The sequence below is a fragment of the Pseudoliparis swirei genome, chromosome 6, assembly GCF_029220125.1.
Source record: "Pseudoliparis swirei isolate HS2019 ecotype Mariana Trench chromosome 6, NWPU_hadal_v1, whole genome shotgun sequence".
Lineage (NCBI taxonomy): Eukaryota > Metazoa > Chordata > Actinopteri > Perciformes > Liparidae > Pseudoliparis > Pseudoliparis swirei.
This window is the reverse complement of record NC_079393.1, coordinates 4,267,091-4,290,969: the sequence shown is the minus strand read 5'-3', so window position 1 is coordinate 4,290,969 and position 23,879 is coordinate 4,267,091. Positions and strand designations below refer to the sequence as shown.

Below are 23,879 nucleotides of genomic sequence, written 5' to 3'. Positions count from 1 at the left end.
GGTTGAGCGAATGTTTAAAGGCTCGTACCACAAAGGACCAAAGTAAAAACAATAAACCTCCAGGTAACCTTACTCACACGTAACACACGTCTCAGCATTGTTTTGATCATATTTGTTCTACACTCAAAAAACCGATTCAAGCCCTTCTTCGAGGTGACACATTTAAATATTGTTTGATACATTTAAATAAATCAATTACAAAATGAAGATATTTATATTGAATGGGTGTAACACAAAATGTATGAATACTTTCATTTATTAGATTTATTTAGGTTACACTCTCAAATTAGATGTGTTGTACCTATCTAAAGTCAAAAGTCCATAGTTGCATGAGATTAGTATGAGGTACCTCTAGTAATAATTGCGGAGGTCGTCTGTGATTTTAATCCAAATCTGCCATGTCCTTTGTCAAGTAAAAATTCCCCCGCAAATTGATCCACTGTATTCCTCTGAGGTCATGTGATAGAGACGTTAGACCAGTACGTAGGTACCTCTTTGCAGGTTGCAAATTATGGCATCGGCAATTATAAATTTAAGTTTTGGACAGCATTATGGATTCAAACTCAAGAGGCTCATCTCTCCAAACAGCATGGAGACTCATTTGCCAGATGTCTTTGTGAGTATTATATAAACATAAAATAAGCTTATACAACGGTATATTTATATTATTAAATATGAATATCAAACAGCATAATATTTTTTTATGTAATTGTATGTTATGCGGATCCTTGACATCAAACCCAAAAGGATAATCTCAGTAAATTCAATTAAATTACAGACTTTATTTATCCTGTGGGTAGACAGACGTGGGGGTATTTTCTAAATCACATGGCGTCTCCTGGAAAAAAACAAGTTCCATGCCAGTAGGGTTTTTAGACGACTTGCGAAAGCAATTTTTTTTGTTCATCGACACTGTAGCGCCTGAGATATTCTCCCTTAGTCTGCTTGTTAGGGCCTCGTTCCTAACCGACAAATAAAAGGAGAGCGCCAAGTTACCATCAAGATGTCAATGTCTGCCGACCTCATTGTTTGTGCTCTCCGTAACTGCAGAATTACTGGATGAAAAAACGAAAACATTTCCAGTCCGTATTCAAATATTCTGCGGCGACGCAAAATTGCCTTTTCGCAGATTCTGAGTAAAACCACCAACTGAATGCAAAAATTGGTCTGCAGAAAACAAGAAAACCGAAACCACCGTGGCTTCCATTCAACATTGTGCCAAGCGATGACTATTTATTTGACAAAAACAAAGGAAATCCAACTCTGAAGGAAATCAGAAGAAACAATTAAACCACTCACCATTTTTTAAGAGGCCCAAACCAGCTTGAACAATGTGATTGAGTTCATGACGGAGTACTTCAAAGTTGTATATCCTTGTTGTTTCTGGAGGGCCTCGTTATGTAACCGATTCCTTATGGTTTGGCTAGATTTGCAAAACTGCCAGCAATCATGGACAAAATGCTTCTTTTCGCGCTGCTCTCCGAACTCACGCCAAGCGTCTCAGAAGTTGTTCCTGAGCCTTTGGCCTTAAAACCCGGTGGACGTGCTCCGAATCAACGGTGCCGCGCCGCTCACGTCCCGTCGTTGAGCCGGGAGCCTGGGCTCACGGCAAGAGACGGGAGTCGCAGTCCCACCACGGAGCTGTCAATGTAGGGGTGGAAAAGCAGAGCGGGGTGGGGTGCTGTTTGGGAACAAACTGGAAGCAGGCCGGGCTGAGCCACGGACCCCCGACATTCCCATCCCACGCACTGTGGGCTGGCTCAAAGTGGGCCCTTGTACTAGGACAGAGAGACCCTCACAGGGCAGCAGATAATGCCGGATGTTTACTACTGGCTAACTATTTGGTGAGTCAGCTCTTTTCTCCAACTGTACAATGCAAAAGATATTTTCTACATCATCGTAGTTAAAACGTGAGGTCATTTCATGGTTAGTACAATACACAGTAAGTATATCCCTTGGTAAGATTTTATAGCACATAGCTGCCAATTTAAGAATTCAGGCAGTTTTCCCGCCATGCTCAGCTCAACCTGTAACCCATTAAGCTTCCTATATATACCTTGTTTGAGCAATAATGTAAACAGAGTATATGGGTTACCGCCGGATAGAGTAGAACTTACGGATTTACAGATGTTCACATTAATTTAAGTACTGAATGTGTTGCACGAGCGGTACTTTTATTCCTGATGTGAAGAATTGTGGGAGAACTACTGTTGGAAAAAAAGGAACATTAATGTGTTCAAACAGGAAGTATAATATGGAACTCACTGTGGTACATTTGATGGAAAATCAAACGCTAATGTAACTTCAGCTAACGTAAGCCAACATAACAAGGTAACGTATCATAAGCTAATGTAATTTAAGCATATGTATCATACATTAATGGAACTCAAACTAACATTATGTAAACCAACATAACATAAGCTAACGTATCATAAGCTAATATAATTTAAGCTAACGTGTCACGCGCTAATGTACCTTAAACTAACATTAAGTATACTAACAACATAAGCTAATGTATCATACCCTAATCTAATTTAAGATAACATTATGTAAAGTAACTTAAGGTAACGTATCATACGCTAACATTACTTAGCAGCCTTAAACTACCTAGAACCTTAAACTAACATTAAGTATACTAACAACATAAGCTAACGTATCATACCCTAATCTAACTTAAGCTAACATTATGTAAAGTAACTTAAGCTAACGTATCATACGCTAACATTACTTAGTGGTAGACTATTTAAAGCCAGGCATTGTGAGGACATACTTGTTCTCTCAAGACACAACAGACTTGCCCACAGTCTCAGCAAGTCTAAATGCAGCGCATTCCACAGATAACATCGGTCTGGGCAACTTGTTTTTAAGTTAAGTTTTTGCCAAACTGACACTCAGCTAACAGGAGTTTGTTATGCTGGAGTTACGTCAGTAAAGACTGAATTATTTGGATTTTTTCAGCATCTGCAACGTGGTCAATATTTTGAATATTTGAAGTCCCATATGTGCATTTAGCGATTTAGCAAGTCTAGCTTGGGTTACCCTTTTTCAAGAGACTCTTGTTTGACACTGTGCCTTGTAGCGGCCCACTCATATTTTATCTGAATTACCTTCTCAGCAAACTGTTTGGCCACAAGCCAAACTTGAGGCTACCGTCACTCCATTCATCACTGGTGAACATAAAACTGAGATCCAAGAAGAGGCTGTAAGTATACTTACATAAAGAGCAATTTAGTTTTACGTAAATAGAACAAATAAAAGAATTGAGAAGCCGCAACATAAAAGCTAAAAATCTATGCATGTTTGAAAGTAGTCTTTACATAGAACGACAACTACGGTAAGATTGGAAACATATCCGTTAGTTTTCTTAGCAGAAAGAGTGGCCTCATGCCCAAAGAAACGTCTTGAACATCCAACATTATAAATTAATTTCTCGATTCGCCAGATGTGGCATATTAGGCCATAATTTTGTGAAAATATTAGGTGTTTGGAACATAGAGCTGGATTAAAAAATGGCAATTACAAATAATTAAAAGTTACAGGTTTAAAGTTTTAAATTCACCTTCTAGACCCCCAAAAGGGTCAAACTCTGTATCCGCGTTACTTGAAACAAACTGAACTTCAAATTACATTTTAAAATAAAGATTTATGCTAATTTGGAAACAAATAGATTATTTCATGAAGACTTCTTCTGCAAACTATTTTACCAGATTGGGACTATTTTTTCCCACGTCCCCGATAAGTCCTTCATTAAAATAGCAGCTGCACCACCTTTTTCCGCTCCGCCTACGTCCAGGTCTTCTTGTGGTCCGTCCAGAATAATAGACATCCTTCAGATTACGCCTCAATCCCATCCGACAGAGTGGACACCGCCACTTAACTCACTGACAGCTCCACAAGTTACCTCCAGATTCTCCTCATCACAAAGTTCTTAACTACGTTTTTTTCCCATGTTCGGACACACGCTAAGCAAAAAAAACATTATACCAACAGCACTGTGAATTTGCCTAAAGACACACAAAACCAAATTCTCCAGCGGTGCCACTATAGCCATGTGGCTAATGATAGAAAAACAATGTCAATGTCTCGAGGTGCCTCGGGGAGGACGGTGACAGGGGGGTTAAGGAGCATCACACGTCGAGTGTGGCACACTGTGATATAAATAGTGTGGAGGAGGATGGCGAGTAAGCAGCGTTCCCATGCATAAATATTACTTATATATAACACTTTAAGAGTATATTGTGAGGAAGAGAGACTGCTGAAGCTGGAAGGAACCCTCCTATTACCTTTGGGGTCAATTGGACCCCATTCAATGTTTGACGTCTCTACAAAAATGATTGACATAATTTTTTTTGCTTCATATTTCATAAATGTTCTTAATTTATTGGGGACAACTGGGAAAACATACAATTCACATGATGATATGTTTTCAATGTCATGTACACAACTTGTACGCAATGTTGTTCTTTGGGGTCAATTTGACCTCAGGCTGTTTTTCACTGTGTAATAGATATAAGAAATATCAACATTTTTAATTATTTAAAGGGCTATTTAGGTAGTCAACAAACAAACATAACGTACCTGACACTTAAACTTGGGAAACAATATTAATTCTAATCATTTTCTGGAGGTTTTAATTGCTGTGGTCAAAAAGGGTAAAAGATGTTAGTAAATTTTAAGGTAACAGGAGGGTTAACATGGAGTCTAACGTCATCACGGTTCACATAGGATGTGTTCATAGTAGTTTTGACTTGACTGACTAATTCTAAGCACGAAAATAAGCCACACTATGATTCCCGGGTCATCTTGGTGGTTTAGCTGTCAATGTAAGACTACTTAAATGCAATATACTATGGTTTCATCATGCTTGGGACCATTGCCGCATGTCATCCATACGGCTGTCAAGGCAAATATAGCTCAAAAATACACAAATGTTAGCTGAAAATTAAAATGAACCCACTAGGTTGATCATTTAATCTGAAAGATGTTCATGTTAATTTCTTCTGGTTTAATCCAATTTTAGGTGTAATGCTAATATTTTGACATGTCAACCTTCAACGTCAAACTTCTTCAACTTTATTATCTGTCTGAAAATCTTGTTAGCAACGAGGCATCAAAACATACAAATGAACAGACGACAACTTAACAACCAATTTAACGAATAAAGAACGCATTGGACTGCATTTATAGAGCGCTTTGATCCACTCCATTGGCAGCAAGAGCAGGGAATAAAGTGGATAATGAAGACCCATGCTAAATTTAGAGGCAAATAAAGTGCAGCTTGAGGTAAATAGTCGCTTTGGGAATAACTCCAGTGGTGCCGTGGGCGGCATACGGACAACCGGTCAATATGAGTCATATTTTAGTGGCTTTTCAACAACTTACTGGGTGGCTTAAGATTTAATCAGTACATTGCTGGGAAAGACGGGTGAATTAAGGGGACGTCCATTGGGAAACTCAAAGCTGAAGAAGTTCTCCTGGTTTGTGATAATAAAAAGAAGGTTGCGACGGTGTGTGAGAAAGTAGTGGCATGCCTCCGTGATGGATCATTTAAGTCTTTAAGTTTAAAAAAATCCACTTGGGTGAAGGAGAGAGTCGGTTATCGCTCGGCGTTAGCAGCGAGCCTGACCGCAGAACCAGCGTTTTTGCTCCATTATCCGTCTGTCACTCATTCCAGAGTAACCGAGGACGTAGAACTGGAGGCACAAAGCGTCTCACTTTGGCCAAATTGTTTTTTCTCCTTCGCAGTTTACGGGAACAAACGCTTCCTTTCTTTTTTCAAGCAGCCATCAGACGGAGACAAATCGAGTAGTGAGGGGATAAAGTGTAATTTCGTACGCCGACCATAGAAGTTAGCGTCACACGGGATTTTTCCAATGGATTCTGGAACGTTGCAGAACATTTTGTAGCTCACGAAAATTCCTCAAATTTACACATTTTGTTTCTGCAAGAAAATCTTCACAAATTAACACACATTTTAGGATTTTGAAGCGTGAAGTAAAAAGCTAACATTCGGCTATCAAAGAAACCAAGCGTGTTCGTACACAACAAAGCTACAGTCACGGAGTTAGTATCAAACACCTATTTTAAGACATTTAAAGTGTCTTAAAGTGTAATTTCATACGACGACCACAGAAGTTAGCGTCACACGGGATTCCGGAACGTTGCAGAAAATGTTTTAGCTCACGAAAATTGCTCAAAGTTACACATTTTGTTTCTGCAAGATAATCTTCACAAATTAACACACATTATAGGATTTTGAAGTGTAAAGTAAAAAGCTAACGTTCGGCTATCAAAGAAACCGAGCGTGTTCGTACACAACAAAGCTACAGTCACAGAGTTAGGATCTAGTTAGTAACTTTTGTGATGGAAATGTCACTCTTGCCTGTCTTCAAAACTTGAGAGCCCTGTAAAAAGTATAAAAACTATAACTATAAAAGAAACCGAGCGCGTTAGTACACAACAAAGCTACTATCACGGAGTTAGTATCTAACACATATTTTAAGACATTTAAAAGCTTAAAGGGGTATTAACTGATGGATTTTATTTAAACTTCTTACACACATCTAACCAAAAAACACTGATTTTGAGCAGAAGGAACTAGAAGTGCCAAATATATATATATATTATTCAGTTACCGTAGATTGTTTATTATTTTTTTCAAACTGTTAACTGCATATTGTTATATTTGATCTTACTAGTCTTGTGTGCACGTTACTGCTGTAATCCTGTACTTTTCATCACTGCAGGACTATTAAAGGATTATCTTATTTTACAACAATGTGAACTGATATCCAGATTGAAGGACTCATTTTTGCAGAACTTTACTCCAAGTATATACTTAAAAAAAAGACAAACTATAAAAGGCAATTTTCCAGCATGTGCGCCGTTTGTAATGTTCCCAGCATCCCCAGCATGACAAAAGTAGCATACAGTACAAGGCTTTTTACAGACACACAGAATGCCCTTCTTGCCAGTGTGTACAGTAAAATAATTTGGTTTTCTCTAGTTGCTCTGTTCTCCTGACAGGACTGGATGAGAAGATTCCCTTGTAAGGCCAGAAACTATGCAATCTATTTGGGTCCGGGAGCATTTTTTCCTTTTTGTATATAATAATACCGAAGTTAAAAGCTCCGACCGTGTGGGGTTTCTAGACAACCTGCGCTTATGGACCGAGATGAGATCAGATGGGGTCAAGTTGCACACACACACACACACAGGACCTGTAACCCCACCCCGAAATCAGCCACCCTGCTGAATGTCACCCTAATAAAAGGGAACGGATCGTTACGACTGGTAGCCGTTAGACTTCAGCCCGCTTCATTCCTCTGACCCTAAGAAGCACGGGACTTATTTCACCTCCATTGCAGATACATTTCAGCTGCATAAATAAGCATATCGCTTTACCACAAGGTCTGCTCAAGTGAACACATTGTCGTCTTGGTTCTTTACGGCCGGCCGTAAAAGTACCCATAATTCTCATTCTCGGGGTAATGTTAATGATAGCAGCACCGTACCTCCTGAGAGCTCAAAACTGCCCAGCCGTCACGCCAAGAGAAATATCCGAATGCATTTCACGCTATCCCAGTTCCATCGACGAGTCAGCCGAAATAAATGGTGTCGGTGATATCGGCCGCGGACGAGTCAAAATCCAGAGCTAACGGAAGTTTTTTAGAAGCTCGGCGGCATACGGGAGCAGCTCCAAGTGGAACTGGATCCTGGGCTCAGTGAAGGGGAATTGTGTAGGTACCCGACACCGGCGCAGCGACGGCCTTGAAAAAAAAACCTTCAGGAGCTGCTAAATAATAAGTGAGCGAGGCCCGTAGAGCTCCGCACGCGCGTACGCCACATGGCTAATGGGGAGTCCCGCTGGAATAATTGGAGACGGGCTTACAGCACGGTCAGGTAAGAGTAAGGTGCATGACCGTAATCAGTCGGAGCAACTCGACACACGTTGCCAACAAACCACTCTGTCATCACCCCGCATCACCTTACTCTTACTCCTCGGGTGTCTTCAGGGTTGCTTTTACACTCACGAGACATGACAGAAGGAAACGTCTCAGAGATCAGTTACAGCTCAGTGCGCTTATTCAAAATAACAGGATTGATGGGCGTTGGCGTGTATGACTTCACCCTCCACCACACCCCGGCCTCGGAGACGGAGTGCGATTGGCTGAGAAGCGGTCCTCGTGGCACAGAAGAGGGGGAAACCCAATTGGAGCCGAGAGCCTCAGCGCAACGACGGGAGAAACCACTTTTCTCCTGAGTCACCTCGGAGCCGAGGAAGTATAAACAAATGTTGAGGTTAAAACGCAGGAGACAAGAGTGCGTTCCCGAAAATGATTCCCGAACCCAAACTGAAATCCAAACACAACACGAATTGAACCACAGCGTCACGAGAGACGGATTTTTAAAGATTTGAGCGAGGGGATTTTACAAAGCTAGCAACACACTTGAGGCCACGCTTAGCTTCGCCCTCGAGGAACAGCATTGGGAAGATGTTGTTTTTGCATTGAAAAACACACACGGAGCAAACACGCCACGCCCGCTGCGTGTTTCACGCGTTATCATCAGGTTTATGTGTTTCACATGGTTTTGAGACGGCTGAACACAGATTTTGACCAATGGATTTCCATGACTTTTCCATGACTTTAAACCAAATTTCCATGACCAAACTGAAATCTCGGTATAATCATGAAACATTAAGAAAAGTTTGCATATTGAGAGCGTATTCCGGCTTATATTTTGAGCGTCTTTCTTTAAAAAACATTAATTATTTCAAACTCGGCGTAAATGAACATGTGATAATAACAAATTTCCATGACTTTTCCAAAACTTTTATGATTTAAGTTTTTTCCATGACTTTTCCAGGCCTGTAAATTATCATTTTAAAATGCCATGACTTTTCCAGGATTTCCATGACCGTACGAACCCTGTGAACAATTCAGCTTGATGATTGTGGCACATGAAAAACCTGCCGAAGGTTTCTGATGGTGCAGATACGAGTAGCTAAGGAGATGGAGAATAGACCCACAGCTGCAACACATGCAAAGGCCCAGTCCAGGAAGAGAACGGTGAAGCAATCCACACTTAGTTGTGATGTCTCTTCAAAGGGGATGGGGTACTAGTTTGATTTCAATTGTTCTCTGGGGTCTTTGTTTTCTCGGCTCCTGTTTATATGTTACATCTCGGGATTTAACAACATCGAAGTACCTTCAGCAATCTTAAAATTCCATCGCTTTTTCAACGGCGTCATGGCCAAAGTTTTAAAGCCGGCGATAAATTCTCAAGAAATCAGCTTCTGGGTCGGACTCCAGGCCGAAGCGATCCTCTGAAGCGGAGATCCCGGCAGCGGCGGGCGCCCTGAACCCTCAGCGTCGCCGTAAATGATTTTCTCCCTTCAGTCACCGGCATTTATGTCACGCGGCGCCGTTCAGTTTAGACGGAGTGCCTTTTGGAAATGGCGTCGCTCCAGTTACGGCCCAAAACTAGACCTAGACGGCGCAGGAGCGCGATCCATCCGGCACGATTTATAGCGCCGGGGTCTATCCATCTCCGCCCTCGCACGGGCAGCTACGTTGTGAATTCATGACCTCCTATCTCAACAACCCGGGGTCGTAAATAAACCTCGGAGCGGGAACGCCACATGTTGGGCTCCTGAGTGACTTGATATTCGGGGCAGCGCGCGAAAATGTCTGAAAGGAAGACAGCCGAGAGGGGGAGGGGGGGAGGGCGTAATCGCTGCAATTCCTTTGCGAGTCAACTCTGCAGCTGTTTTACGTTAGGAGGGTGGGGGTAAATTAGGTGGGCTGGGTCTGTGTGTGTGTGTGTGTGTATTCAGGGTAGAAGGGAAGAGTCAGAATCGAGGGTGAAGGATAGATCCATCGCCCAGATCTAAGACGAGGAACACAGGCACCACTTCAGGGCGTTTTCTTTTTTTCCTCCGCCCGACTTGTTATTTCACCGCTGAACTAAAAGACACATGCGAGGAAAATGAGGCACACATGGGGTCAATGTGATAAGTAAATATCGGCTGCAAAAAATCGCAAGGTATGCAGGAAATAAAAGAGCTCCATATGTGCACTCCACGTAGCACTTCAAGAAAAGCCATTTCAGGGCACATTTTTCCCACTTTGCCCACAGAAGGTAAACACGTGTGAGAGCTTTCTGGGTAATTAGAGCTGTAAAACCAGCCTTGCCATGTCTCATTTGAGATACACAGGGTATTCTCTGAGATAAAAAACCTCAAGAAAGTGTGATTTCAAAAGATATGGATCGTTAAAAAACACCCGACTGTCAAAATGATTGCTGTAATTGAACCATGGTCTTACGGGCCGCTTCAGTTTGATTGGGTTTCGTTTATTTGCGCGAGTTAAATCAAACAATGGAAAGAAAAATAAACAAATGCAGCTTGAGGAAAATGTACAATGTCAAAGATGTAAAAAAAACATTCTTATTTCAGGTGCTGAAATGTGAGGATTGTTGCTTTCATATGATTGCAAATGAAATACCTTGAAGTTTTGGACTGTTGGTCAGTCAAATAAAGCAATTTGAATTTGTTTCTCTATTTTTCTCAGTTTTCTTGATTAATCTGGCTAGATATGAACTGTCGTCTAATTCATTGATAATGAAAATGATCATGAGTTGCAGCCCTGATTAGGTCAAAATGATTTATAAAACAGAGATTACGGTCCTGTAGGAAATGTCCCTTCAACCATTGCATAAAAAGTTCTATAAATTTGAATGGACATATCTGAGATTTTGAGTTTAGAAACCGTGAATACATTTATATAAATTCTGTTTCAACGACTCGTAGTTTGGTTTCACATGTTCAAACATCTCCAGTGAGTCGTCTGAAGTGGTAACAGCCATGAGGCAGAGGCAGTCGTCGTGAGGGTGGTCGGGGGTTACCCAAACAGAAAATGACACCCACTAAGGAGTCGTAACTCCTCAAGACTCCCTGAGGTGCTCTCAAGACTTCTTCACGAGGAGGAGGAGGAGGAGGAGGAGGAGGAGGGAGCAGCTCAACCTTTCCATCATCTGTGAATCGCTTGGCAAACTAAAGTCCTCCATTTCCTCCCGTGATCTCCCTAATGACCCCGTAAACAAAGGCCCACGGAGCTCATCCAGAAGACGGAGGAAGCGACCGAAAGCCTCGACCTCCCTCCAATTAGCCGATGGGAGACGGAAGGAGGGAAGCGGGGGGGGGGAGAAAAAAAGAGGTCAACGCAAGCGGCGCTCTAATTCCACCGGCCTGATATTGATTTATCTCCCCGGCCCCCGGGGCCCCGGAGTGGCTGCCGTATTGGGCCCACCTACGCAGAAATGTATACCTGCACTCTCCTAATTGAGTCCCCGCTTCACGAAAACACTGTCGCGCAATAAAGCGGCGTCGAAACACGTACGCGTGGACGTGACGCGTGGTAAACATTGAAGTCGGGGCTTTTCTCATTCACGGCATAGCACATTGTTTAAAGGTGTGCGTAAACGACGAAGCTTTTGGGTTTCCGGGCCTGTTTACGATCTCCACACTTTGCACAAAAAATGCCTCTTTGATGAGCGTCAGAGACGGGCAGTCGGCTCCATGCGGAGGAAGATGCTTTCTAAGCTCCGCCGAGGTCAAAGGTCAGCAGCTCAAAGGGATCGGCCGGGCGACAACCCCCCGAGTCTGAAAAGTGAAATTCAATGAGGAAGTGCCTTAACACCAGCGTCTTGAATTGGAACCAAAAGTTCGTCAATGGCTGAAATTTTTCTTTACGAGTAGCCATGTTACAAGAACCTGTCTGGACAGTCTGGGATCACTTTAAGCAGGGTTGGAAAAGTCATGTAATTTTAAAATGGTAATTTCCAGGCCTGGAAAAGTCATGGAAAAAACTTAAATTACAAAAGTTTTTGGGAAAGTCATGGAAATTTGTTATATTCACATGTTTATTTACGCCAAGTTTGAAATAATGAATATGTTAAAGAAAGACGCTCAAAATATAAGCCGGCATACGCTCTCATACTGGCAGCGCAATTTTCTTTTTTTTCCACGTTGCAAGTGAACGCACCTTAACTGGAAAGTTCGCTGGCCATAGCTCGGGAAGCAAATGTTTATTCTTTTAATCAAAATATTGTCTCTTATTCATTTCTTTCATTTAATGTATACTGTTTGTTTTGGAATTCACATTGTTTAAATACTAAATGTTCTCACTTTTTCATGTATAAACCGAGATTTCAGTTTGGTCATGGAAATTTAGTTTAAAGTCATGGAAAAGTCCTGGAAATCCACTGATCAAAATGTGTAAGAACCCTGTTTCAGACAGCAGGTAACATAGAGATGACTTGAGAGGGACAGGATCTCACACACTGACTGGAAAGAGTCCCCACAGGGATATATATCGATTTTTAATCAACTGGGGCGTCAACATTACCTCAAATTCCTAGATTTTTTAAAAAACACAATGGAAGTAGTGTAGATGCCATTAGGGGACGATTGGGATTCAGAGTTTTGATCATGGACACATCAACACATTGATAGAAGAAGAGGGCATGGAACCACTATCCCACTCCAGATCCTGAACCACAGCCTCCCCCGTCCTCCAGACAAGACTCTGGAGGTTTTGGAGCTGTCGGATCGAAGCAAACTCGCCCGATGTTTATGCTGCCGACTGCATAACCCAGGTCACACATACAGACATCATTACCTTCGCATTGAAAATGCGGAAGGTTATGATTTGATCGCCGCGTATTTATTTGTATGCGTGTTATTCGCCTAACTCAAAAAGTATTAAACCGAATCGCATGAAATTTGGTGGGATGATTGGTTATTATCCGGGGACCATTTGATTCGATTTTGGGATCGATCGGGTCAAAGGTCAAAGGTCAAGTTCATGAAAAAGGTCAAAATCTTCTTGAATCGCATGGAATATGGTGGGATGATTGGTTATTATCCGGGGACCATTTGATTAGATTTTGGGATCGATCGAGTCAAAGGGCAAGGTCAAGGTCAAGGTCATGAAAAGGTCAAAATCTTCTTGAATCGCATGCAATTTGGTGGGATGTTTGGTTATTATCCGGGGACCATTTGATTAGATTTTGGGATCAATCGGGTCAAAGGTCAAAATCTTCTTTTTACCATAGCACGGTAAATTTGTATCCAATTGGCATGCAACTAATGCCAAAATGTTCATAATGCAATGCCCAATCTTGTGATATGCGAAGGTATGCGCTCTACCGAGTGCCCATTCTAGTTGTTAAGTGCAACGCGGTGGTTTTCACTGAAGGATTACACAACTGGTGGGCATCTGGATCGAGGCCGTTGGGAGGACAGTTGGGAGAAATGGCATGTGGGGGACGGCAGATTAGTGAGAGGAGAGACAAAAAAATGACCTGGATCTGACTCTAACAAGGCCACACAGACACAAAGAGGACGGATGGGGGGGAAAAAATGTGTTAACCGTTATGAAAAAAGCAACTATATATACACACGATGGGTGGGACTTTTGTCTTTGATGAGTAAAAGAAGTCTTCATGTGGAGCATGACGCCGGTTTAGCACGAGCACGCTCGTCTGGACACATGACGCGTTGGCATCCTCCAAAACCAGACACTCGCGTGCAGCCTTTGGCGTTTTGTCATTTCAGCTGCGGTTTCCCAGCGTTCGGTCACACCCTCGGCGAGGCGCTCTCTTAATGTCTCAGACAATGGCCGCGGGGGAGTAGAGATGATCTTTTCACGAGCGTGAACCCTGAGGTGCTCCGCCCTCGGAGAGAAAACCTCGTGAAAACAGCGTGTCGCCACACCTGCGCGCCTGGTTCACGTTGACCACGCGACGCCCTCCCCAGCTGGTCGCCAGGCGGCCGCGCTGCGTGTCCCCGGCCCGTCCGGTAACGTTACATATGACTGCAGAACAGATGTTTGACAGGAAGTTTTTGTCCTCGCTTCTCATCTGCTGGTGATAAAAGAGTTCAAACCAATCACAAGAACGTCGCTCTTCTTTCTCTCTCTCCGACTGATGCTAAGCTGTCGGGTTTCTTTTTGGAGTGTAAATGCACCAATCACTTTGCCTCGTAAAGTTTATTTGTTGTTATAAGTTGCGTTGTATGACACGTGTGACTCATATCAGTTGCCAAATGCTGGGCTTGTTACCGCATCGAAATATTAAAGAACAGAGGAAGACTCTGAAGATGTTTCAGCTCCGTGTTGATGTATTTTATTTGTGTTTTTGGCAGCTTCAGAGGATCAATCACAACCTTCAGGGCTCCTCATTGAGAAGTCTCTGAGCTCTCAAGGAACGCTCCACTGGACAATGAGCAGGTTCAGGGCAATCCTGCGGACTTTGATTAAGAATGAAATAGACACAACTAGCATTTTAATACACCTGCAAGCCCCTTTTCGAAAGAATTGAGGCTAGAATGACAACGGCTCAGAGGATCTATGAGGCCGACATGCTGCATGTTTGTCATGTTCACTGTCGTATTTTAGCGTGATAGCATTCTAACGTTAGCTAATTAAAGAATAGAAAGCCAGTATTGTCACTTCACAGAATACAAAGAAATTACTGTAGAAGTGCGTTTTTCTGATCAGTGCAGTTAAAAGACAAACAACATCATCAAACAGAAATCTAGAGTTGACAACACAGGTTCTAAAATAGCAATGAGAAGAAATAAATACATTTTGCACTCGAATATATCTAATTATTGCAAAAGAACCCATTGATTTTCTCCTTTAAGACATTCACATTGCACGTGAGGGGTTAGTCAATGCTTGTTGGAGTTTAGTGCACTTATAGCACCATAATATTAATGAGCATTAAACACCAAGTACAACTGAGGCCAATGGTGATGTCATTGTTATTTTTTAAGATATTTGGTCAACATAGTTATTACAGTTCATTGCATGTCTGGAACCAATTGAATTCCAATCCACCCCAAAAGTTGCCAAGACACTTAATTCAAGAAACTAAAAAATGTCAACATCATGGTAGCGCTAGAGGGAAAGTCCAAGGATTTAAAAAAAGTCTGTAGAATGCGTCCTCTGGGGATCACGAATGGAAGAAGTTCATATATAAAACTCACCAATCAGCGCTGTGTGTGTTTACCATGTAATTGCAAGGTGACTACAAGAGTTACGTGGCTACAGAAAAGAGAAATAACTCTCGGTAACGTGTGTGCTGTTCGGTTCATGTTCTTCCACTCATGCCTTTAAAGTGAGCACACAGGTGATGGCAGGTGAAGTCAGTGAGGGTTCACTCCCTGAAGGGCAGTTGATGGACTTTGAGATTTGGCAAAAGAGGCAAAGAAGAGAAATATACAAAGATAAAAATGTAATAACGCATAATTACAACCCTCTGCTGTAGTCTTTAATTGTCTCTGCCTCAAACTCACTCGTTTCTCCACCACCACATCACACACACACACACAGCTGTGTCCTCGTCATCACCGTCAGCCTCACTGTACACAATCTCAGCTTCCATCGCTCCCACTCAACCCTGATCGGCCATCTCCAAACATCTCCAGCGTGACTCGGAGCAAAAAAACCACACAAAATATCTTTCCAAAGGAGAATGAACACAGAATCCTGAAAGGACCGTTGGTATTCATCGTTGAGTTTCCACAAAAGGGATAGCAACACAAGTGACTTTTTTTCGTCCCGATGCGCGCGCACACGCCGGCATCGGAGCTCTGCGGCGCGCGACACGGAGATCGGAGCCGTGTTAACGCGACACTAGAGACAAAATGACATGCTGCTGGAGAGATGACCAACAACAGACGGATTGGAAGCTCATTCTGCGCATGCGTTAAATGCGTTAAAAAAAATGAACTAATTAATCCTGTAATTTAATCATAACGCGTTAACGCGTTATTTTTCACAGCACAAAAAAATATATATACAGATGCTTCCGACATCTTAGGAATACCTTCAAGGTTTCCGTGATGAATTAAAGCAAACTTGGAAGTTGGTCAAAAATACTTTCATGAAGAAAAACAAAAGGTAAGTTGCGCCCCGTTTCCATGTGGGGGAGTTTGAAAGCGATGTAGGCACCTTGCACGAGAACCCCCTCTTCTAACTTCCGTCAACCAAGCGGACAACCGTTGAAGACGTTTCATTACATGACGGACCGTGTTCTTATTATCTAAGTTATTCCAAGTTCAGCATAATTCCAACATTCCCAGAAGTCGAGATGATCCCGTAGAGGTCGTCAAACTCACCCGGTCAGCGACTGGAAAGGTTAAGTGTTCCCGAGAGGACTCATAGTCGCAACTCGAAGGTTCTTTTCTGTCCGTCTCCGTCCTCTCGCTCTGACTTTGTCTCGCTCTGTTTCTTGTCTTTCGGAGCCCAGCTGGGCCAACCACCACCAAAGCCTGCCGGAGTGGGAACTGAACTCGCAGTCTGAACGGGACTGGCCTTAAAGGGCTTTTTTTTTCTTGGGGAAGAAAAAAAAGCCCACATCCCCACTGTCAGTCAAGCGGCGGAGCATAGTTTCAACTGGGACGGCATCCAAACAGACATGAAACTATTCTATTTCGGTCGACCATATGAGCAGTGGTGCTCAAGAGGAGGAGGGGGGGGGGGGGTATTCTGTGGTGGGGCATGTAATTGCAGAGTGACCCGTTATGGCGAGATGTAATTGCAGAGCTCATCAGATGGAGAGAAACTGCCAACAAGACAAGGTAAAAAGGACTTTTAAATAAGACTTACAAAAAAAAGAAAGAAGAAGCAACCCAGACCACATAAATAAATGAGGAGCTGGGTTCCAGATGTGGCGGCAAAGGGAGGGAGGGAGGGGGGGGTGAGCAACGAAGAGAGAGAAGGGGGGGTGAAGTAACTGCAATGGCAGTGAAATCCCATTTCTGACACGGCGAAAAGGTGTTTACCTTCCCAGCGAGACGGAAAAAGGGGGGATTGGGGAAGGTGAGAGGATGTCGGGCCGGCCCGATGTTGTTTCTGGACCTTCACCGCGAGCGCTCCGCCGGGGGGTGTCTGGTTTCACGTCGGCCTTGGAAATGACTACCTTATGGAAAGATTGTTGAGCTTGTTGGGAAGGAAAAATGTTAAAGCGGCGGTCGGCCGGTTAGCATTATGAGCCAGACTCAGCTGGTCTGTGCAGTTCATATCGCTCCGATATTCTTCAGTGGATAATTATCACGTGATTACGCGAAAGGAGGGCGGCGCCGCACGCACTCCCACTCGCACACAAGGCCACGCTACTCTATGTAGAGTCAATAAATATTAGCTTTAGCTTGAAAACTGAATGTAAACAGCTAATTTCCTCCCCGATGTTACATCATTTCCTCACGCATTAAAGCACATTTAGGGGCACGTTGCTGAGTGTAAAGGTAATTCTCAGCGAGACCCCATGCTATACACAACTCGTTCTACAATTTGGGAAAATACGCTTATTTGCTTTGCCGCCGAGGCTTCAGAGAAGATTGACGCCACTCTGACCGTTTGAGCTAGAGCCTCAAGATTGTTATCTTAGCTTCGCCTAAATACGGCTTGCCTGACAAAAGGTCAACCAAATTGTTCTAAATCCTCAAATGCTAACTAATAAGTATATGTTACTAATCCATGTGTGGATTTTGCAAAATGTTGTAGTTTTAGTTTTCATGCTAAGCTAAGCTAACTAGCCCAGCAGTTCATTCAATATACAAACATGAGGGAATTATTAACCTTCTCATATAACTTTTTCCAAGACAGTGACAAAAATCCAAGTTATGTTCCAGAAAAACTGAGAAAACAAGAAATTATAATAATAAAGTGTAATTGACATTTAAGGTAACGCAAATAACTGAAAACAATTAAACTATTCTTAATGTTATGTGCTTCACTCAATATATTTACATAAAGATTGTCATTTTAATATACAAATATGCCTGTTTGTTTATTACTTTATTCAGCTGTCATTAAGGAATACCATTTCCCATAAGCTCCGACAATCACGGGTTAAAAGTCAAGGTTCAACACAGGCTAACAGAGTATCACAAAGGCTAACCCCGTAGCAAAAGGGCTAACCCAGTAGCACAAAGGCTAACCCCGTAGCACAAGGGCTAACCCAGTATCACAAAGGCTAACCCCGTAGCAAAAGGGCTAACCCAATAGCACAAAGGCTAACCCCGTAGCACAAGGGCTAACCCAGTATCACAAAGGCTAACCCCGTAGCACAAGGGCTAACCCAGTAGCACAAAGGCTAACCCAGTATCACAAAGGCTAACCCAGTATCACAAAGGCTAACCCAGTAGCACAAAGGCTAACCCCGTAGCACAAGGGCTAACCCAGTAGCACAAAGGTTAACCCCGTAGCACAAGGGATAACCCAGTAGCACAAAGGCTAACCCTGTAGCACAAGGGCTAACCCAGTAGCACAAAGGCTAACCCAGTATCACAAAGGCTAACCCAGTAGCACAAAGGCTAACCCCGTAGCACAAGGGCTAACCCAGTAGCACAAAGGCTAACCCAGTAGCACAAAGGCTAACCCAGTATCACAAAGGCTAACCCAGTATCACAAAGGCTAACCCAGTATCACAAAGGTTAACCCAGTAGCACAAAGGCTAACGCCGTAGCACAAAGGCTAACCCAGTATCACAAAGGCTAACGCCGTAGCACAAAGGCTAACCCAGTATCACAAAGGCTAACGCCGTAGCACAAAGGCTAACCCCGTAGCACAAGGGCTAACCCAGTATCACAAAGGCTAACCCAGTAGCAAAAGGGCTAACCCAGTAGCACAAAGGCTAACCCCGTAGCACAAGGGCTAACCCAGTAGCACAAGGGCTAACCCAGTATCACAAAGGCTAACCCCGTAGCACAAGGGCTAACCCAGTATCACAAGGGCTAACCCCGTGTAAAAAGCTGAGACAAGTCATTGTTGGTTGTCATGATGGTGAATCTTCTGATCATGGACAAAACGACCCAAACTGCTGCCTTTGTATTTTTTTCAAGTGTTTTTCTGCGCTCACAAAGTAATTGTTGTCGTTCTGTTCGTCCCTGCCAAGGCAACGCAGAATCCGCTTCACGGTCTATTCGGCTCTAAAACAGACCATCATTTACTAAATGAACATCATGCAACTTGAAACCAGCAACTGAGAGCACAAGTAGAGTTGTTTTCTCATCGACTTCTATTCAATATGACTTCTTTCCGCAAGCAGGGAAAACGCCCCCTGCTGGTCATGAGAAAGAATGCAAGTTTAAAGGCAGTTCAGCGTTGGCTTCACTTTTATAAGTGAATTTGGTTTTGAAAAGAGGTCTTTAAAGGCGCATAAACTCACCACAGAGGAGCTCCGGTTACAACACGGTGACTTCATTCTCTCTCAAGTCACTTTGCCCTCGACACTAAATCCTGTGCGATGTACCTTTTTTTTTTTTTTTTTGAAGAAACGCTCAACGAGCGATCGCATTGATTTAAAAAAAAAAAGAAGCTTGTCTGGACATGAAATCATGACTCATCCCCTAAAACATTTTAATTTTTTTAAAGGAAGCAAAACCTCAGGTTTTGAAATCATTTTTGTGGTGCAGGTTTCTGGGAACTGGACGGGCGACACATCCTCTCTCTGGAGAGAGAGAGAGAGACAGCGGGGGGGGGGGGTTCTTGGTTTCTCTAAGACGAACCATCTAATTTTCGACTGGATGGGCCCCATTCAAAGCAGCTGCGTGCCATTAGGACTGCTATTCTCATTGGCATGGTGGGATTGTTACAATACTGCTGAGAAAGGAGCTTAAACCCCAAAACCGAGCCACGAATCGGCCCACAGCCTCCTCAATTATCAGAAGTGAGAGAGAGAGGGGGTTTTGCTTTTTTGTTTTGTTTTTTTCCTCCTCAGTCATCCGGGGGAAAAGTTTCCATGCGGATTGTAGCACGAGTCCAGAGAGGAAGACGAGAGTGAGATGAGTGGAAAGAACGTTAAAAACAAGGAGGGTTTTTTAAAGGTTATGTACACGACCGTTCAATTTGGTGTTTTCCATGAAAAATCACCCTTTTATTTATCAAATAAATTGTAAAATCAATATAAAATCTAGTCAAGACATTGACAAGTCTAGAAATAATGATGTTTATTGTAAATATTAATGTTGTTCTTCTTGTGGCTCAAAGGAAGGCCAGTTGTATAGCTTCTCTCAGCAGCATAACTGTTTTCAGCTGCGCTCACATAAAAAGGGTTTTCAAGGGTTTTCTACCCCTCCGTTAGTCTTTTAAGGCGATAACACAATGTACCATTAGAACACTGGAGATCGGCCTCTTCACACATATGTAGAGACTTCACTAAACACCAGAGAATAGTCATGTACACATTAACAATGTAGAGAGAGGATTCATGATTCATTTAATGTTATCTTCATTTAACCCTTGTGTTGCCTTAGGGTCATTTTGACCCGAATCAATTTTACACCCTCCCCCCGCCTTAGGATTAATTTGACCCCATTCAATGTTTAATGTCGGTGTTCTTTCGGTAGTCAACAAACAAACATAAAGTGCCTCACACTTAAACTTGGAAAACAATATTAATTCTAATAATTTTCTGGAGGTTTTAATTGCTGGCGTCAAATTGAACCCAAAGGGTAAAATATGTTAGTAAATATAAAGGTAACAGGAGGGTGAAACATTGAATCGGGTCAAAATGACCCAAAGGCGGGGGGAGGGTGTAATATTGATTTGGGTCAAAATGACCCTAAGGCAACACAAGGGTTAAAAAAAAAGCTTTTCTTTAAAAAATAAGGACATTTCTACGTGACACCCACATTTTTTAACGGAAGTGAACTCGTTTCTTCTCATCTGTGATTCAATCCATCCGGTTGAACACTCGGCTTTCTACCCAAATCATTTGATGATGGCGTTGATGGTTGAACAAAAAAAAACTAGCCGTCGTCTCTCTGCTCCGGCGCCCACTCGCCATTCATCCGTGCAACCGAACGGGATCGACTGCATCTCGTTTTTCCCCCCAATTTCACCCTTATTGAACGAGCTCATTACGCCCTCCATATCCTGAACTTATACATCCCGTGTTTGCCTTTAATTCATCCTTCTCTCGTTAAGTACTTTTTAAGCTGCGTGTGAGCGCTGCACCTCAAAAGCAGACGGGCGATGTTGTCGTTGGCAACGCGCGACATAAAGCTGTAATTATGCTTTTGGATTATAAAAAAAAGGCTGCTAGAAAACCACAAACAAAATCAAAAGGAAGGTCATTAATCAAAAAAGTATATGAACATTGTTCGTGCAATTTAAATGATTTATGTGAAATTCAATTTTTTAAATACCCCAAAACTCTTGTTCATGTTATTTAAATTTTTTTGTGTTGTTCTGGACTCAAAGTTTCCGAAAGTATTCAATATATCACTCAGTCAGTAACCCACTTTTACAAGAAAAGAGAAAAATAAGCTGAAAACCATGACTTTCATTTCGTACTGTGTGTTTCTGTAGCAGTGGAAATGTTTTTTCTTTCGTTTATTTGTCAAAAATGTTTTAATAAGGTAGTAAAAAATACAATAAGTACAAGAATACTTTCCATCCTGGTCCCTGTTGTTCATCCATCCACACTACAGATCAACGCTGGAAGAACAAGACATAATATATGATGTACTGTATATGTATATTTGTTCCTTTAAAAAAAAAAAACCCATCTTTCAGTGTATTTAAATGACCTTATCTGGGCTCTGGCTTCATTAACTGAGGCGGCAGTCACAGAAACATTAGAGCTGCAGCTCTGGGTTGTGATTATAGAGTTTCTTAAAATAAGTCTCAAGGTAACTACAGGGAATCTCGGCCTTTCACAAGGAAGTCAGATCTGTGGAGCCCTATGCGCCGGGACTGAAGAAGAAGAAGAAGAAGAAGAAGAAGAAGAAGAAGAAGAAGAAGAAGAAGAACGAGAAGAAGAAAAAGAAGAAGAAGGAAGAAGAAGAACGAGAAGAAGAAGAAGGGTCATGATGAGGGGTCAACAGGTCATTGTTTACATGAGGGGTCAACAGGTCATTGTTTACATGATGAGAGGTCAACAGGTCATTGTTTATATGATATAAGGTCAACAGGTCATTGTTTACATGAGAGGTCAACAGGTCATTGTTTACATGATGAGGGGTCAACAGGTCATTGTTTACATGAGAGGTCAACAGGTCATTGTTTACATGATATAAGGTCAACAGATCATTGTTTACATGATGAGAGGTCAACTGGTCATTGTTTACATGAGAGGTCAACAGGTCATTGTTTACATGATATAAGGTCAACAGGTCATTGTTTACATGATGAGGGGTCAACTGGTCATTGTTTACATGATATAAGGTCAACAGGTCATTGTTTACATGATATAAGGTCAACAGATCATTGTTTACATGATGAGGGCTCAACTGGTCATTGTTTACATGAGAGGTCAACAGGTCATTGTTTACATGATGAGGGCTCAACTGGTCATTGTTTACATGAGAGGTCAACAGGTCATTGTTTCCATGATATAAGGTCAACAGGTCATTGTTTAAATGATGAGGGGTCAACAGGTCATTGTTTACATGATATAAGGTCAACAGGTCATTGTTTACATGATGAGAGGTCAACAGGTCATTGTTTACATGATGTAAGGTCAACAGGTCATTGTTTACATGATGAGGGGTCAACAGGTCATTGTTTACATGATATAAGGTCAACAGGTCATTGTTTACATGAGGGGTCAACTGGTACAAAAATGTAAATCCCGCCGGCCTCCGAGCGGCCGATGCGGTCGGACCGAGAGCTCATCACTTGTCGCTCGAGACCTTTTTCTTTTTACAACGTCTTTGTGACTCGAGGCCCTCCAGAGCTCGACTAAAACGTTACTGGGGGTGTTTCTGGCGCCCCCTGTTGGAGAGAGAGAGATGGAACGCCCCAACATGCCGAGGTCAGCTTCTCTCTCTTGCAGAATGTATATCTCCAGAGGTCCGTCTGCAGCGACGTGAGGGAGGACGAGGCCGACCAGCTCGTCCAGCAAAGACCCGTGCAGTTTATTGGATTGCATCATCGTGTTTCTCCACATGATGCCGCTACGTGGCGTCATCAGAAAATACTCCCAGTGAAAGTGAAGAGACCCAAACTGTGTGTGAGTGGATTTGTTTGTGTTTTTGTGTGCTACAAAGTGTGTTTTTGTTGATGAGAACAAATGTTTCACAAATAAATGGTGATTTTCTACAAATGCCATCTGATTTATGGACATTTGTTCATCAATATTCCAGAAGTGTCTCATCCGTCAACCTCATGCCGCTGAATAAAGAAGAACAACACAAGTACCCCAAACCCGAGTGTATCTAAAATACATTTTTAATCTTGCTGAAATTATTATTCTTTTTTCTTCACAATATCGTTTACAATATTAATCTGTCTTCTTTTCTTCATTCTCCTCCTCTTCGTCGTCGCTCTCTCTCTCTCTCTTCGGCTCTTCGTCATCGTCTCAAAACAAGAACTGTACAATCGCGTTCGTGTAAATTGTTCTACATCAAGGCACAAGACAACAGCCGTTGTGGGGGCTTGGGTAGGCTGATCTTTAATGGCGTCCCTCTGGCACACGGGAGGGAGAAACAAACTGGTGGGGGGGGGGGGTGGAGGAGTATGGATGTTAAATGGGGGGGGGGTCGCGTAGAAGAAATGTGCTCCAACGAGGTGGAAGGTGGGAAAGAAACCCGGTGATGACCACTGCAGCGTTCATTTTATTTTACAATGATACTCATGTATAAAAAAGAGGAACCATCAGGATGTTTTTTTTTTTTTCATTTGTTCATGTACTTAAACTAAAGTGCTTTTTTTCTTTTTTCTCGCTCTTATTTGCCAAAAGCAAAATGTTTCACTAGCAGGATGGAAATGGGGACGAGAAGTCCTTTTTTTGGGGGGGGGGGGAGTGGATAAAAGGGCCAGGTCGGTGTTTATTTTATTCTCTGCTTTGATTTAGTTTTT

The 23,879-nt window shown here is 42.5% G+C and overlaps 1 protein-coding gene across 1 annotated transcript in view; it reads right to left on the bottom strand.

Moving 5' to 3' along the window:
* Positions 1–16,413, bottom strand: part of LOC130195767 (protein inscuteable homolog) — a 52,517-nt gene extending 36,104 nt beyond the window's left edge. Inside the window, exon 1 of the mRNA XM_056417474.1 lies at positions 16,190–16,413. The gene's annotated coding sequence lies outside the window, so the exon portion shown is untranslated. The remainder of the gene's footprint in view (positions 1–16,189) is intronic.
* Between the last annotated feature and the right edge of the window lie 7,466 nt (positions 16,414–23,879).